We start from the raw sequence: 13,617 nt of genomic DNA, 5'->3' as shown, positions 1-13,617 counted from the left end.
AATTTATTTTTTATTGAAGTAGCTCAGTTGTTTATCAGAGTGAATATGTGCTGCTAATTCTTTCAATTTTAGGGAACTTTTGTAAAATATTTTGATTTCGAATGTCGTTTTATACCATTAACGTCCCTTGTTAAACTGTCCTTCTGGCATTTAAATTGTGATTTCCTTTTTTTATTCATCAAGAAATTTCATTTGCAAGTGCGTAACATTGTTCCCATATATTTTCATTTTTTATACAATAAAAAATAAGATTTCTAGATTGAATGCTGATATGCACATTTAAAATCAAAACATTGAAATAAACAATGAAAGAATGACTACGCTCAAGAGACATCATTTTCTTAAATACTGCACTAAAATATACAATTCCTGGAATATGCTCACTATGAAAAGTATTGTACCCTTGTCTCTCCTTGCCTGTTTGCAGTGTCCTAAATGCTTGCCCCTTCCTATAGTCAGTGCTAAAAAAACCGAACCAGTTATTCAACCACAACTTAAGAACTTAATATATTGGTCTCATTTTTAGTTTTCACCAGTGAGTTTATCTTTGTTTATTTTAAAGAGGAAAGATACAACAAAAGCAATTATACAGAATTTCAAAATAAGATCATAAGAGATTAGTGATGGTCAATATGTTGCTTGTTGTTACCTTCCAAGTAGTTGCTCAGAGTACAGGATGTAGGCATGAAATAGTCATCAAACAACATAAACACTAAGCTTTTTTTTTTGGTGGGCTCATCTAGCCCTGAGGGCGGGGCTGTTGCAGCATGTGGTGCGGGGGATTGAACTGCAGTCCCCTGCTCCTGCCTAAGTTTGCCTAAGCAGGCACTTTAGACAGTTGAACCATCTTGCTGGTCCCTCCCTTTATTGTTTTATCCTTTTCCTCATCCCAATTGCTCTTTCCTTTTGCACAATTTCTTTCCCTTTCACAATGTCTATTATATGTTTTGGGTCTTATTTACCCTTTCAGTGTTTTACACTAGGATAACAAGGTAATGTTTGTGAGTCTCATTTTTTTCACTTATGAGTATGGTCTTAAATTGCATCCATTTTCCTATAAATATCTCAAGTTTATCCTTCTTAATAGCTGAGTAGTAATCTATTGTACAAAAATATGACATCTTTATTATCCATTGTTTGGTTGATGGGTATTTGTGTTGTTTCCAATATTTAGCTACTATAAATTGTGCTGCTATAAATATGGGTGTACATATAGGATTGTAGTATGATGTCTCTAGTTCTTCTGGAAAACTACCAAAATGTTAAGACCTGGGTCTAATGGGCCGTCTAATCCTGGATTTCTGAGGAACCTCCACACTGATTTCCACAGTCATAAAATCTCACCAACAGTGGAGACTGGAATTTGTCAATGAACTCTTTGCCTACCCCGATAGCTTCAAGAATTCTCTTGCTGGCAAGATGGCCCAGTGGCCTAAAGTGCCTGAATAAGCAAGTTTAGGCAAGAGCAGAGACCATGGTTTAATCCTGAGCAGCACATGACATGCCAGTCCCACCCCCAGGGTGGGCTAAGCAGATGACAAGAAAAAAAAAAAAAGGAAAAGAAAAAGAAAAAGAATACTATCTCGTTTGTCTTCTAGTTAACTTAATATTTCTGTTTTAATACTTAGATCTCTGATCCATTTATTTATTTATTTATTTTTTTGTATTTTAGGGAAGGATCTCAAGGTGTTCGGGGTCTCACTGTTCAGGGTCTCACTACTAGATTGTACTCACAGTTATTAGACTGTTTACAGCATCCCAAGAGCTGGGATTACAGGCGTGCAGTACCACACCCAGTCTCAATCGCCAGCTCAGCGTGCCCCAGGGAGCAGGGCTGGCATAGCAGGCCCAGGAATAGAACCCTGGGCCCCTGCACCTGCTTGCAGGCATTTTAATCTGCTGAGTTATTTGTTTCTGATCCATTTTGACTTTAGTTTAGTGCATAATGATAGATATGGGTCTAGATTTATGTGAAAAACTATCTATTCCAGTACCATCTATTAAAGAGCTTATCTTTTTTCTAGTGAACATGTTAGGCAAATTTGTCAAATAAAAAGTGGTAGATTGTGTTTTAGCTGTGTCAGCACTTTCATATCTGTTCCATTGATCTTCAGATCTGCTTCTTTTGCCAGTATCATGCTGACTTTATCATAGTAGATTGTAGTGTGATTTCAAGTGAGGGATTGTCATACCACTTGCTTGTCTTTGCTCTTCTAGGTCTTTTCTGTTTCTAATTGAATTTTAGAAAATGTTTTCTCTAGATCTGAGAGGTATGTTAATGGTATTTTGATCAGGATTGAATTAAATATGTGTAACAGTTTTGAGAATATAACAATTTCCACAAAGTTGGCTCTTCCGATCCATGAGTAAGAGATATCTTTGCATTTTCTGATTCTCTTTGATCTCCTTTTTAAGAGAACTATAATTTTTATTATATAGATTGCTTCTTATATATTTCATTTTTTTGGATACTATTGTGAAAGAGGTATTCTTAAATTTTCTTTCATTGAGTTTTTTGTGTGCAGAAATGCTATCATTTTTGGAGAGCTGAGTTGTCCCGAACCAGCGGGTCAGTCAACGAAGGTCACCTGGGGGAGGAGCGGGGAATTGAAGAGGGGACAAAGGACAGGAGATGCGAGAAATGGAGGCAAGACAAAGATTCTGATCAAGCCTCGTTTATTTAGGGGAGGTTCTGGGTATATATAGGGGGTGATGGAATGAGGAAGTCTCGGCTCTTGGGGTCAGCATGTATCTAGGCAACGGGGAGGGTGCAACCCCTGGGGCATAGCACGTGATTCACAGGGAATGGGCAAGGTGAGAAGGTCCATAAACTTGACTCAGCAGGGGAATAGAATGGATACCGGTTAATGGCCTCCAACACTGAGTTAGTATCCAGCTGTATTACTGAATTTGCTTAATAATTCTAGAAGGTTTTGGCAGAAGTTTTGGGGTCTTCCACATAAAGTAACACATAATCTATGAAAAATGATAGTTTCTTTCTTTCTTTTTTCTATGCTTACCCATCTTACGTCTTTCCCTTGTCTAATTGCTCTAGCTAACGTTTCCAGAACTACATTGAATAGGAGTGGTGATAGTGGACACCCTTATCTTGTTCCAGATTTTAAGTGAAAACTTTCAATTTTTGTTTACTGTAAATATGATGTTGGCGGTTGGCTTGTCATAGATGGTTTTTTATTAAATTGAGGTACAGACCACACATTTTGATTTCTGTATGTTTTTATCACAAATCAGCGTTGGCCTTTATCAAAAGCTTTTTCTGCATCTATTAAGTTATCATGTGATTTTTGTCTTTGACTATGTTGGTATGGTGTATTATATTTATTTATTTGTGCATGACGCGACACATACGCATTTCGGGAATGCAGTCCCATTCAGTCATGCTGTATAATCGTCTTGATGATTTGTTGAATTCTGTTTGCTACTATTTTATAGAGGATTTTTACATCTGTGTTCATTACTGGCTTATAGTTCTCACTATTTTGGTTGGATCTTTCTCTGGCTTTGGTGTCAGGGCTATACTTGCTTCCAGAAATGAATTAGGGAGCATTGCTTCCCTTTCAATTTCATAAAAATCTGCTTTGATCTTTATAGTTGTGGAGGACCACCTGAGCAGCTCTCCTTGAAAGAAGAGCGACTGTCTCCATTTTGACTGAGCCTGACCCTATTTCTTCATATTGATATGTACAGAGTTGGCTAGGACTTCTGTTTATCCTTCAATTGGCCTTAAGCAATGTATATTGGTCTAGTTGAGGTGCTGGTGATAGTCTTTGAAGGTGGCGTGCGTGTTTCCCTGGTAACCTACATCTGCTGCTCTTTAATGTGAGCTGGTCGAGACAGGACAAAAAGCCAATGCTATGCACCGCCAGCTGGGATTGAGCCTCAAGATACAGGCTATGACTTCCTGGGGCTTGAAAGACTACATCAAAGCTGAAGCACCAGACCCCCCAAAACATTAGATACTATCTCAATAGCATAATGCAGATTACTTTCTCTGCGTATCCTTTCTGCATATGGCAGAGGTAAATGCAGGCCACCCACCTAGCTCAGCTCACAGTACTCACCTACTTCCCACAATTCTCCGTCATTCCTCCTCAAGCCACTTCTCCACTAAATAAAACCAGATGAGGCCCTGGGTCAGCCTCTTTTTGTTCTCAAAAGCCATCTTCATGGCTGGACTTAATGTCCCTTGGCTCCTCAGTAATTCTAAATATGTTTTAATGTCTTTACTTTCACCATGGGTTGCACTGGGAGTGGTAGATTGGAATTAACTTGGTGGGATTCCAATAACGTATATTCAGGATTACAAATATTAACTTCTTTGGACTGAGATGAAAACAAGGAAGGGACTCGTACACATAATTTCCTCTCTTATATGAAATTTGCTCTTCACTCGCTCTTCTTTTTCTAGAAGCTTGCAGTGCAGTATTAGGTTGTTTATTTGTGGTCATTCTGTTACCTAATATGAGATTTTAATGTTATAAAATTTCCCCTTAGGACTGCTTTGCTTGTATACCACAGTTCTTGGTCTATTGTATTAGTATTTTTGCTTGATAGTATATGTTGTTTAATTTCCTCTTTATTTTCATCTGTGCTCCATTCATCGTTAAGGAGGGCGCTCTCTTATTTCCATATGTTTATCAAGTTTTGTGGTTTCTTTTACTATCAGTATCCAATTTCTTCACACATTGGTTAGACAATATCCATGGGGGAATTTCACTTATTTTGCATTTACTTAAGAATGTTCCATGAGTTAGTTTATGGTCTATTTTAGAAGATGTCCCATGTGAAACTGAGAAGAATGTGCACCCTGATGTTGTTGGGTGGAACACTCAGTAAAGGTCTACTAAGTCCATTTGTTCACTGCTTTTGGCTCAGTTCTGTTATTTCTTTGCTGATTTTCTTTTGTCTAGTCAATCTATCTTTTTGTGACAATGGGGCATTCACAATTGTGTTATTACTTCTTTGATTTCTCATGTCTATTGTTGTCTTATATAGTTGGGTGCTCCCGTATTTGGTGCATGTATGTTTGAATTGTTATCTCTTCCTCTTGAAGTTTTCCCCTAACAAGTATGTCATGACCTTCTTTATCTCTTTTGATCATTCTTGGTTTGAAGTTCACATTGTCTGCAAACAGAATAGATACCCTGTTTTTCTTCTGGGATTCTGTTTAATACAATATTGATTTCAATCCTTTCACTTTCAGCTTATGAATTGTTTTTTGCATTAAATGTGTATACACAATATCATTGGATTGTGTTTCTTGACCCATTCTTCTTTCTTGGTCTTCTTTCTTTTGACTGGTTAATTAAGGCTATCTGCTTGATGATTGTAACTGATATATATTGGCTTAGCTTTTTCATGTTGTTTTCTACTGTTGGTAGCCTGCTTTCCTCCTCTGTTTAATTGCTTGTTCTGCCTTGTGGTTTCTTTTTGTTGTTGACCTTGGCATTGTGGTGCTTTTTATCTCTGTCTAGAATATCTTTCTGTACTTTTTGTATCTTGGTTTGGTGGTCAGGAATCGATTTGTCCTTTGTCATGGAAATTTTTATTTGTGGCTGAAACAGGGATTGAACTCAGGCCCTTGTGCTTGCCAGGGAAGCGCTTATTCTACTGAGCCACCTCCCCTGCCCCTCTCTATTAATTTTGAAAGATTGTTTTTCAGGGTACATCAATCTGGGTTAGAAATTGTTTTCTTTAAAGACTTGGGCTAGTTCATTTCAAGCTGTTCTTGATTTGAGTGTGATGAGAAGTCTTTCCCGATTCTGATGGGCTGTCCTTTATATGTGGTTGTTTCTTTTTTCTAACAGCTTTTAATATTTTGTTCACTGCTGAAATCCTGGAACCTTTATTATTATACATATGGGTGCAGATTTATTTCCTTTGATGCTATTTGGAAGTCTTTAGGCTTCATTTCTGTGTCTGATTCTTTTCACATGCTTGGAAATTTTGTTCTATTCTGTAAAAAGTTGCTTATGAAATTTGTGTTGCCTCCTGCTTTTTCATTGACAAAAAATATCATTCTGTTGTCTTTTGCATCATCTTGCAAATGTTGAATTATCATTTCCTGGTCTTTTGCTATGTTTAAGAGATCTTTTCTTTTGTGATCACTAATTACAATCCTGCCTGTAAGGTTTGAAAGTCTATGTTCAGTTTTATGCAAGTGGTTTTGCCAGCTTTTAACGGAACCTCTAATTTTATGGCTATATGTTAGGATCCAAGCCATGCATTCTACTACTTTCTCATATTGATTGCTCTCAGCTTCCAACACTTTCCTATCATCATCTTTTAAAAATCTATCTCTAGATTTGCTGAGCAATTCCTTCACGATTGATGATGTTTCTTTTTTATACACGAGTGATTATCAATGATCTGATTTCTGAGATATTCTCTTGAATTTGTTTCTTTGGATGTTATCACTTCAGAAATTTCATGTATGTGTCTTCTGTTTTCTTCTATTTTGTTGTCTCCTGGTCTTGTCCTGGATGGCCTGGAATTCTGAGATTTCATCCAGATTCTGTGTCTTGTCATTTTATATTTCAAAAGTTTTTATCTTGTTCCCTGTTGATTCTTGTAAGGTTTTTAGTAGGCAGCTATATCACTAGTATCAAGTCCTCTCTAGGACAATTCAGTTCCTCAAGGATGTCTTCTGTGTGTAGAAGGTTCTTGGCTTGTGTCTATTCAAGATCCTACCTTCTCAGTTAACTACGTGTGAGACGTTGCCGTCTGTTTCACCCAGTCCCCAGTCCTTTGGTGAAAGGCTCTGGTGAGGTCATTTTACCAGAGCTCCCAGTACAGCTACCAAATGGAGAACAGCTGATTACAACAGATATCACATCATATTTAAGTAGTATAATTAACAGTAAGAATAGCATCAGACATGGCTGAGAAGCTGACAATCTGTAATCTCTATTGATTTGCGCCTTAAGCACAGGAGCAAAATCTATTGTGTAACAAAATCAATTTTCTTTTTAAATTTATGTATTTGGTACAGGGTTTCACTAGACAGCTTTAACTATTAGTGATCCTCCCTTTTCAGCTTCCCCAGTGCTGAGATTACTGGTTTATGCCACCATGCGTGGCTCAGTGGCATGCATGCTACACCCGGGGCAGGGCCACCAAGATATGCAGTGCCAGGTATCAAACCTGGGACCCTGTGCTTGCCAGCCAGGTGCTTAGACTTCTGAGCGATCTGTTTAGCCCAACAAAATAAATTTTAAATTGGGATCTTATATTAAAAGGGTTTCCCCTTGTTAAAGTGGTTTCACCCTTGTGGCGGGGAGATTTACAAAGAATAGCGGATAAAGCAAAGACAACTGGAAAGAAAGCAGAAGCATGGCTAGTGAACAGAGAATGGTAACACAAACTTTGGGAAAACAGAAAAAAGGCAGAAGAGAAGGAATGAAGGAGTAAGTGAGAGATTATCTGAACTTGGTCTCTGGGCATGGTGGGTGGGATTAGTTTTATGTGGTTGGAGTTCTCCCCAGATATTTGGCAGAGACAGAAAAGAAAAGTAAAAAAAAAAAAAAAAAGTGAAAAAAAGGGGAAACTAGATAGAACAAGAAAAAGAAAACACAACAAAACAAGCAAACAAAAAAACAAGCCAAACAAAAACAAAAGCCAAAGAGAAGAGGAATGGTCCCGCCCACGGCTCCTCTTCCCTGGGCCTTTGTCCCCAAGCACATTGCTGGCTCACCTAACGTGCCACCTATTGGCTCACATTGCTGCTGCTGCTTTGTTCACCTCACACCACTGGTCTAGCCTGCCCAGCCTGTGTGCCCTACTTGGGACCCTGCTGTGCTCCTGGTGTTCCCTCTGGTCTCCAGGCGTTACTGAGCAGTTCACCTTGGTGGGTGCAGCAGAAAGGACAGTGGCTGTTCTCTGGTGTTTCTGGTGTGACTCACCTGAGTCCTGGAGGCAGCGATGGCGATAGGAGGAGCCTCTCTCCTCCACCCAGTTCACCTGGGTTCCTATAATGGAGAGGGGCATGTGAGGCAGGTTATAAATTTTAAATAAACATGAAGGAATAGAAGTGGCAGTTTTCACTTGGTCAGTATTTGAAGACTGAAATTTGAATTCATGAAATAGCCACTAAGAATCAGTGAGTGAGAACATTCAGAACATCTGTCACATTCCCGCATATTCAGGTTCACTTCGATTGGCTGCGCTGCAGAGCACATCACCATGCGTCTAATCTTGCCAGGCACGCACTTATTCCACTGAGCTATCTCCCGGGGCCCTGGGCTGTTCTTAAGGAGAGGGTGACGTGATGAAATGCACATACCACGCTCTGGCGCCCAGCATGCACCTGGTTTCCTTCCTTCTCACGTGCCACATTCTGACAGCGATGGCTGTGTCCTACCAGAGGATGGTACAATAGGCCCGCACAGTCTTGTATGTGCAACCTCCAAACTTGAGGGCAACAAATCCATTTTCTTTATAATAAACTCAGCTTCAAACATTTTGTTAGACAACAAAAAAGAAAGGCACAGGTGCATCTGTTGTTAGTGTGTGCTTTTGCATAGAAATGTCCTTCTGTAGAGTCATTGGCTGGAAAGGGATTCTCACTGACTGAAATGAATTTCTAAGCGCAGCTTCTTCATCCTTCTCTGGGTCCCCTGCTAACAAGCTGAAATGCAGATGGCTGTCAGGAAGTCCAAGGTGATTCTGAGATTTTGATTTGTGAAATCTCACTTATACTGATGCAGATTTATCATTCTGGAAACATTTGGTGTAGGTGAAAAATAACGCTGCATCCACATTAGCGCAGTTGTGGTTTTGTTGATCAAGAAAATTGTGTTGTATCAAATGATTCCCCTGCCTCTTATGTCCTTATAGACTTCTTATTGACACTAAGACTTCTTGATGCTTGCTGTGACCTCAGTTTCTGATCGCATTCACAGCATACAAAAAAGTACTGTGGAGCTGTGACCCACCTGCACAGTTCTCAGCTGGGGTGGACACTGGTGTAAAGGGGTCAAGAGCTAGGCCATGGTCCTGTACCAACTAACATTTCTGGAACTAAATTTTGTGAACTGTTTTTTTTTTTTTCCTTCTCACTTTCCCATCAAAATGTGCAGTAGGGCCCCAGGGACATACAGTTGGAGGAGGCTGAACCCCCTTGATCTGCACACTCGGACAGGGAGAGAGGAGGGCAGAGAATCAGCTGCGAGGGTGGCTACAGGCTGCGGAGAGCATCAGCTCCCACACTGGGGTTTTCAAGTCACATCTGGGGACCGCATGGTGGAGGGATTATAATGTCAGAGGTAGATGGGTTGTGGCTCCTGGGGGAGCACCAGAGGGTCTTGGATTTGCAGCATCTGCTTTAGTATTCAGTATAAAATTTGCACTTTAAGATTGTGGCTTCCATTGTCATTACCTTTACAGAAATGATTCCTGCTTGGAATTTGGGCTGCAGGTACTCCTGAGCTCCCAGAGAAAGAGAACCGCTCTTATAGAGTCCACTTTTGTTGTTGTTGCTGTGTTTTTTCTTGGTTCTGCTTTATTCCTGAGGCAGAATCTCACTGTGTAGCTCAGGCTGCTCTTAAAGTCTTTGTGCAGTCCATGCCTTGCTTTCTATGGGTGACCACCCTGTACCTCAGCCTCCGTACCGTGTGATTACAGGCAGACACCACCATTGCTAGTGCATTTTGTGTTCTTTCTTTATTTATATGTCTCTTTCACTATCATACTTCTGGTCATCAAACTCATTTAAACGCCCATCTATGTTTTCTTACTTTATATTTCTGCTTGTGATAGCCACCATCACTTGCTATCTCTGTGTGAAACTCAAGTCTTCCTCCATTCCATACTTCTAAACTGTAATGATTTGTGTTCTTTTTACATTAGGAGAGGAATCAGCATGTGTGTGTGTGTGTGTGTGTGTGTGTGTGTGTGTGTGTGTGTTCCTATAGCAGTGGAGGAAGCCACTGAAGGGGCAAGGACTCAGCCTGACCCCTTCTTGAAGACCTTGAAATCCTGGCTACAGCTGAAAACCACTCTTATCAGATGCAGGCACTGGGGAGAGAAGCTGGGCAGCCAGCCCTCACTTCTGCTTCTCTGGGAGGTTTATGTCATGGCTTGTATCACTGTGGGTGGGGAACTATAATACTGCTGACAGTAATAAGCTGCAGCATCTTCAGGCTGCAGGCTGCTGATGGTGAGAGTGAAATCTGTCCCAGACCCACTGCCGCTGAACCTCGAAGGCACCCCTGACTGCAAATTTGTTGCATAGTAGATCAAAAGCTTTGGAGCTTGCCCTGGTTTCTGCTGATACCAATGTAAATTATTGCTAATACCCTGGCTGGCTCGACAAGTGATGGTGACTCTCTCTCCTAAAGATGCAGACACCGATGGAGCCTGGGTCAACTGGATGTCACATCTGCCACCTGACAGGGGAAACATGAAAACAAATATTTACATTATTAACTACCTTACAAAGAACTTCCCCCCAAAAAGGTGGCTCTGACCATGCCGTGCTGAGGAAGTCCCCAGGGGGTCCATCCTTACCTGGCAGCCAGAGCAGCAGGAGCCCCAGGAGCTGAGCGGGGACCCTCATGGCCGTGCTGTGTCCTGACTGGGACTCACTCCTGCCCAGGGTATGGGCAGCCTATGAAGAAGTCCTCAGGGCTGGGCTGGGCTCTGGGCACATGCAAATCAGCAGGGCCCTGTGCGGTGGGCACAGCTGCAGGGCTGGCTCCTCTCAGGGACTCTGGGCAAGCACAGGGCCCCAGGTGTCCCGGAGGAGGTCACACAGCTAGAGATGAGTTTGCAGTTGACTTTCCCAAGGGAGCAGAGGACAAAGTCCTTCAGGTTTTCCTCTACACACAGTGCTGTTTTCCTCTCCGAGATGCTCGTCACATTTTCTGTTGCCTTTCCCCATAAAGGAGGACCTGCTACACACAGTGCACTCCTACAGGAGCCTCGGCTTGGTTTATAGGTTCCTTGCTTGCGGTGCCTGCAGCTAATCCGAACAGCGGGAGTCTCTGCCATGCTAAGGCTCCCTGATAACCTTCATGCAGGGAGTGTCAGCAGGACTCTCCAGGACTGCAGTGAGCTAGAAGGGCAAGAGGGATCGCTGTTTCCACCACTTCGAACCACCACAATGCACAAGTCACAGTGAAATAAAAAGTAGAGTCCTAAAGCAAAAGGAAAATTGATGAAAGATTTTAAAATCCCAGGGGCTCATTGAGTCTCTAAATCTCATCTCTGCTCGCGCTGTACTTTATCTTCCCTCACACTGTGAGGCATTTTAGATTCAGAAACATGAACATGGAGGACATCAGGGCACCACCTCTTACAGGCTTCTTCGTGTGCTTGTAGAAACCAGCGGGGACGTGGCAGTCTAGTGAAGCAGTCCAACGTAGGCAGGTATGGGATGGGGCAGGAGGCCGGGTGCCAGTAGTCAGGAAAAGGCCCAGCAATACAGATATTCAGAATAAAGAGTGAAATGAGAAAAAATAGAGAAGACCGTCACTAAACGAGTGGTAGCTTTGGGGGTAGTGAACTTCCTCCTCCGGGCTGAAGAAGAGAATCCTACTGCTATCCGAGACAGTGGATTAAGCTAGCAGAGAGAGGCAGTGTGGAGGAGAGAGAGGCGGGTGGTGTGTGCCAGGCTGTGCGGGACGCGTTTCAGTCACTTCCCTCCAGATGCACACACGGCAGGTCCCGGGAGCCCTGCTGAGAAGCACCCGGATGTCTGCGTGGGCAGCACCGCAGAGCAGACTCTACCTGACAAAATCTGCTCTCTGAACGTTTGCTCCTCTTGTTTCTGCAGAGTGTGTCAGAGCAGTGGTCCTTGTCACTGACCTGTGTGCTGGCAGTAGACACACTGTGGCTTGGATAAGTAGTGGCTGTGACACCACATTTCAGTTTATTTCTCAAGGGACACAGCGTGGCGATGCCTCTGCTTGTTCCCTGTCCTTCTGATTCTGGCCTTGCTGTGGGAAGCAGGGACACTAGCTGGACCTGCTGCAATTTCTGTCTCTATTCCCCCTCCCGCAGGATCCCTTTAGTGAGGCTTTTGGGACTGTTTGGATCATGGGAGCCACATCCCAGTCAGTGGATTGATCCACCGAGGTTGAGTTTAAGCCAAATGTGATTCGGGAGGTGCAGCATCATAGGAGGTGGCGGCTCGCTGGGGGCGCGGTCTGGAAGCTCCTGTCTCTTGCCCTCCTCCCTGGATCCCTCTCTGCTCCCTGCCTGCCAGGCCCCGAGTTGCTTCTCCTCTGCCAGGCTGCCCTCCTTGGTGCCAGCTGGCTCTGGGTTGAGACCCCTGCAAGCTGGGAGCCCAAATGAGCTTCTCTTCCTTAAGATGTGGGTGTCCAGGACTCTCTGAGATACAAGGATGTGAACAGAGTAACACCCGTGGGCTAGGTGCCCTGAGTGAGGGCAGTACTGCTGGGGTGGGCACTCAGACTGTGCAGGCTTTTAGGCATCAGCAGAAGTGTTATTTTAAAATTTTGGAGAAAAAGATAACAAAATCATACAAAGGAATCATACATATTTGAAAAATGAAATCCTAGGAGCATGGAAAATTCTTTCCAGAGAAACGTGGTGACTTCCCAGAAGGTGACAAAGAGTTTAGGAAGCTAAGTCCCTCCCACAGTGACAGTGAGGTTTCCAGGTCTCACAGAGGCCCAGCCTTGTAAGTCTGTTTCTATCAGAAGTGAAGGAGTGAAGCAGTTGCTATAAATTCCCAGGATGACGCTGGTCAGAGTCAAGGACATCTGTGGCTTGGGCTTCTTGACAGAGAGATGCTGAGCTGGGTGAGCAAGGCACAGGCATCCGGGCAGGTGGGCGACGCGCTCAGGACGGCGGATGCTGGACTGGAGTCGGAGGCGCTGAGGGGACACATCTGAAATTTGAGCGCTTCCTATGCTGTACATTCCGCACTTGGCACACAGTTTCCATTCCTAAGGCAGTGAGTGGGGAGTAAAGTGACTCAGTGCAACCAGCCCCGGGGACCTCCGCATTGAAACAGCCACACGGAGCTCAGGGTTTGTGCTCAGTTGTTTTCCAAAATGGATGAAAGTAACCATCTCATTTCTCACATTAAAGTTAACCTCCATGCAGTAACAACTCCATACCATGGGTCTTCCTCAAGCTTCCCACTGCTAGAAGCCGACCTGCACGTCCTACAGGAGGAGAACAGTATTGGACCCACAGCTTCAGAGAATTCAGTCTCCGCAGCTGCTCCGTGTGGTTATGCCATGAGGTATGGAGCTGGTGTCATAAAGCTTTCTGGTGTCATAAAGTTCCCATGGCAACTGGGAAGAAGAGCAGGGGAGTTGGGGGGCAGGGGCCACAGAACTGATCCTAACTCCATGTTCTTCCTCCTCCACTCATCCAGGCCCAGTGACTGCTCCGCTGTATTAACACCCTAGGTGGCTGCCAATACTGGTCAATTCCATCATGGTGGGAAAAGTTGGAAATGTCTTCAACCTGGATGTGCAGCACCAGAATTAACTGTTTTATTTGATGACAAATACAGGTTGTTACTCGATGTGTATTTCTCTACCATTCGCAGTTGCAGGCACCTACCTGACCTGTAGTCACAGGCTCCTGGGAGAAAGATTTCTGCCTGTGGCTCATGAAAGA

Source organism: Octodon degus, unplaced genomic scaffold, assembly GCF_000260255.1.
Source record: "Octodon degus isolate 3935 unplaced genomic scaffold, OctDeg1.0 scaffold00162, whole genome shotgun sequence".
Classification (NCBI taxonomy): domain Eukaryota; kingdom Metazoa; phylum Chordata; class Mammalia; order Rodentia; family Octodontidae; genus Octodon; species Octodon degus.
Note: the sequence above shows the minus strand (reverse complement) of the source record.